The sequence below is a fragment of the Tupaia chinensis genome, unplaced genomic scaffold, assembly GCF_000334495.1.
Source record: "Tupaia chinensis unplaced genomic scaffold, TupChi_1.0 Scaffold148242_1, whole genome shotgun sequence".
Taxonomy (NCBI): domain Eukaryota; kingdom Metazoa; phylum Chordata; class Mammalia; order Scandentia; family Tupaiidae; genus Tupaia; species Tupaia belangeri.
The window spans coordinates 222,037-227,169 of NW_006208093.1; positions in this window are offsets into that span (position 1 = coordinate 222,037).

A 5,133-nucleotide genomic window follows, 5' to 3' on the forward strand; every position below is an offset into this window, starting at 1 on the left:
GCTGCGGCCGGGGCCTGCGCTGGCAGACCCTGCTGGCCGGCCTCCCTCCGCGGTTCCCTGGGGCCGAGCTGCTGGTAGAAATCCCTCTAGGGGTCGTGGACCCTCCTCGGCCAGCCCACTCCCTGCTCTGAGATCCGGGATGTCCAAGGGCCAGAGTCACTGATTTGGGGCAAGTTTTAAGGGGGGGTGGAAAAACTTACCCATTTGCCCTCTGCAAGGAAACGAACAGATTTTAACATTTACTGGTGAGAAGAGTATGAAAAGAGTGAGCTTCAGTTCTTAACCCTAGTTCTAGGAGGACTGAAGGAAGATCCCGAGTTATATCTAAGGAAAGCTCTTGGATGTGGAGCTTAGGGTGCAGGAGGGGGGTGCCTGCAGGGCTCCTATGGCAGCAATGGTCAAGGCAGGGGCAGGAGACTCTGCACTTGAAGTCACAGTGCCCAAGTCATTGGCATCAACAGAAAGCTGTCATTTTCTGTAATATTCTCCTCTGTGGAACCAGAGAGCGCATTACGGGCACCATTTTTTTCTCACATCTTTCGCGCGGGAATGGGACAGAATTTAACACCACCTGGGGGAAACGTGGTCTGACATGCTTCGAAGGACGGCCGCCTAAAGATCTGTTTCTAAACCAAAACATGAAAGGTAAAGAGGTTCTACTCATCCAGCACCGTGGCAAATTTAGGTGACCCCAAAGGGATAGAAGAAGAAGGCTATGTTGATAATGCGATGCGTTCCACTCAAAATGAAGCGACAGCCATTAAGAGCTGCAGGAACATTGGAATAGCCACCAAAAAGGGGTACATTGGCCGCAACTAGCATAGATTCAAAAACAAAACCCGAGAACAGTAAAATAGTGGCAGCAGAAATGGGCACACATCCTGAGGTCTTGAGGGGTGTAGGCAGAATAGGGAGGCGAGTTATACCTGGTCTAGAGTGGAGAGGGAGAACCTTCCATTCAGTTGAATAAAGCAGATCCTTACACAAAAAGGTTTTTGAAGTTTTTGATTACTGTGTCCTTTTGAGATTACCATTAAAGCTCAGGGACTTCTTTTCTTGGATTTCTCAGACCTTTTGGAACTCCAAGAGGTGATAGGATTAAAATGAAAACAAAGATTAAGTAACAGATATAATGTATATATGTTATAGAGCACCCGTGCTTGCCAGAGAGAGACAGGGAGAGAAGAGAAAAAAGCAGCTCCCAAGGGGAATGGCCAAAATCTCGAAAATCCCTTCTCCCTCGTTCTTCACTCAGGATTTTGGGCACACACACGCATGTTGGGCGTGTTTTCTAAGCCGCCAGGTCCAGACTGGAACCCCAGTCAGCCACATGGAATCCTGCAACCTTTACCTCCGTGCCACCTGCTGAGGGGTAACTGCCTTGTGTTCTGTCCTCGTCACTCCCCTCTTTAAAACTAGTATGTGTTAGATCTGGCACTTGCCAGAAAGGGGGAGGGAAAAAGTACTATCTAGTAGAGTGTGGTCACCGAGAGTCTTTTTCCTCCATTTCTCTCTCCCGTTGGGATTTGGGGCCCGCGGAGATGCCAAGTTTGATTTTCCAGTTCTTGGGGCCAGGATTCAAAGGGACCAGCTGGCCATGTGGGACCTGGTTCCCTTAACTACTCGACCGCAGGGCCAGCCTGTTGGGGCAGTTTTTAAAGAAACAGGGCATACCATCAATATTTTGTTCCCAGGCTGGTGCCCATTTTTTAATTTTTGGAGAGATTTTTTGTATAGGGCATGTGCGCTCACCTGGGAGAAAGTGAGAAATCACCCCCTAGCGGGGATGGCCACAATGCAATCTCTTCTCCGTCGTCCTCCTCTCAAGATCTTGAGCATGCATGCACATGTGCCCAGCGTGAGTCACCAGGTCCAGGACTCGAACTGTGGTCAAGAACGTGAGAATCCAACAACAGAATCATTACACCATCTGCTAGTCCCGGTGCCCATTCTTTTTAAAATACCTTTTAAAATGTGATTTCAAAAGTCACAAGGCAGCGCTATACTGATTAAGAAATGTTGAAGACTCTTCATGCATTGGAGCATAAAATAAGATTTATTTTTTAATTGCCAGAGGTACATGCACTCCCTGAGAGAGAGAGAGAGACAGAAAGAAAAGCAACCCCCAGTGGGGCATGGTCCCACCCCAGTCCTTCCTCGATTTCTCTTTCCTGTCAGGATTTTGGGTTCATACATGTATGTGTCTGGTGTATTTTTCAAGCTCATAGGGCTGGAACTCAATGGCAGGCTATGTGGGACCCAGATCCTAATGCACAGTGCTTAACCACTGGGCTAGGGGCCAGCCCCCAGTGAGGTTTTATTATGCTTCAACTATGATCATTAAGAATGTCATCCCTGGACCAGCTGGTGGCATGGTGGCTGGAGAAGACCTGGTGGCTTGAAGGACACGCTGGGCACATGTGCATGTGTGCCAAAAATCCCAAGAGAAGAATGGGAGAGAAGGGATTATGGCAAGCCTTGTCTCCTGAGGAATCCCTTTCCCTGTCTCTGGCCAGTGCATACACTCTCCAGCAATTAAAAAAAAAAAAAAAGTGTCATCCCAAGAAACAAATCCCTTAATATTAACAGCTTAGCATTTTCAGTTCAAATGGGAACACAAAGTCCATTTCCTAGAGGGTTTTTTGTTTGTTTGCTTTTCTGTTTGCTATAGGGTGTGTGTACTCCCTGGAGAGAGAAGGGGAAAGTGAGAAATCACTCCTAGGTATGGGTGGGGGGTGGGGGATGACCATGCCAGAATCCCTCCTAGATGTGCACAAGTGCCTAGTGTGATTTTTAAGCTGTCACGTCTGAGGCTCAAACCATGCGGTTGGCCATGTGGAATGTGGGATCCAGCCATTGCAAGCATCACGTCACCAGTTGGCCTCTAAAGATAAATTTTTTTTATGTACTAGAAAATGAAATATTTAAAGGTAATATTTTTAAAAGTCATTTTTCCTTGATGCTTTTCTCTTTACTCTGACTCTCCAAAGATGGTCTATGAATGAGCCGGTTTGCAGAGGACACAGGCCAGGCCTATTCTAAACTTTTAGAGAAATCAAATATTTTCTTCTTCCTTTGTGCAAATCACTATGCCTTTATATGGAATTGTTGGAAAAGTCTGACTGACTTTTGCATAGTAAAAAAAAAATCATGACTTTTCCACTGACCCAATATTTTAAAAAATGTATATACCTATAATTAGCATTAAGTAAGAATAATTGTAATATTTAATTAAAACAAGATTGTTACAAGTGTAAGTACCTGTACATGTTAGTCTGCCTGGACTGCCTTAACAATACCACAGGCTGGGTGACTTAAGCAACTTACCGTTCTGGCCCATAATCAACCCCCAGGGGAATGGCCACGCTGCAGTCTCTTCTCCATTCTCCTCCCAGGATCTTGGGCATGCACGCACATGCACCCAGCATGATTTTGAAGCCACTGGGTCCAGGACTCAAACCACTGTTGGCCATGTGGGAGACTAGCAACGTAACTGCTACGCCATCTGCTGGTTCCTGTTTTGTGTTTTTGAGTTTGTTCTGGTTGAGCTTTGTAGTGGAGTGAATAGTGGTCCCCTCAAAAAATGTGACATGTCTTAATTTCTAGAACCCGTGAATGTTACCTTACTGGAAAAAAAGGTGGTAGTAAATTTAATTAAGGATCTTGAGATGAAGAGATCTGGATTATCCAAGTGGATCCTGAATTCAATGTCAAGGGTCCTTATCAGAGATTTGTGGGGAGAGGTTAGACAGAAAGGGGAAGGTGATGTGAAGATGGTGACAGAGATGAGAATGGTGTGGCCACCAGCCTGGGAGTTCCAGCAGCCATTAGAAGCCCCAGATCAAGGTCTGGATCAGTTCTCGTGAGGGTTCTTCTCTTAGCTTGTACACCACCACCTTCTCATTTTGTCCGCACCTGGTCTGTAGAGAGATCTCTTTTTCTTCCTCCTCTTGTAAAGCCACAAATTCTATCAGATTAGGGCTCCACTCTCCAATCTTATGACTTCTTTTAACCTTAATTACCTCCTTATATTAAAGGCCCAATCTCTAAATACACTAGGGGTTAAGATCTTCAATGTCTGATTTTAGGTGGGACACAGTTCAGTTGATAGTGATATTGTTTGTGTTGGAATATGGTGTTTGTGTTGAGGTGCCTGAAAAGTCCTGTAAGAGATTTGCTAAGGTCATTTTTCTGCCTCAATACTTCGAAGACCCTCCAAAACCTCAGAACCATGGGTTTACATGTTGTGAGGACTGGGGAAAACTAGCCAAATATTTCATGACATCATACATCTTGTTATATGACCATTTAAAAACCTGGTTGATTATAAAACGTAAACATAGGTATTAATCTTAGAAAGACAGGTTATTTGGCAGAAAAATATGATACTAAATAACCTATCCCTAATTTTTAAAATTCTTTCTGAAAACTTTATCATGAGAGAAATATCATTATGAAAATTTCTATCTCTATTTGGCACTTTTCTTTTTCTTTTTTTTGGAGAGGTTTTTGCTATAGGGCGTGTGCACTCGCCAGACAGAGACAGAGACAGAAAGCGAGAAATCACACCCCCCCCCCAGGGGAGATGGCCACGCCACAATCCCTTCTCCTCCATCTCCTCTCAGGATCTTGGGCACGCACGCACCTGGCGTGAGTTTAAGCCGCCTGGGTCCAGGACTTGAACCATAGTCGAACTACACGGAAGTCCAGCGACAGAGCCATTACACTAACTGCTGGTCCCTATTTGGCACTTTTCTCTTCATAGAAATTTAATGCCATACATGTCATTTGAAATTTTCTATTAGGCCACTGAAAAAAATTTACAAAAAGTTAAAATTTGTTTATTAATATTTCTTATTTCTGCTGAACGCATTTGAATCTTATCATTTCAACATGTAATCAATATAAGAATATCATTGGGGGCCAGGTGACAGTATGGTGGTAAGGTGGCTGGATATCACGTGTCCAATTTAGTGATTCAAGTCCCATATCCAGCGGCTTGAAAAACACACTGAGTATGTGTCTTATATGCCCAAAAATCTGGAGAGGAGAAAGAAGGAAAAGGGATTGCAGTGTGGTCATCCCCCAGGGATGATTTCTCACTTTGCCTCTCTCTCTCTCTCTCTCTCTCTT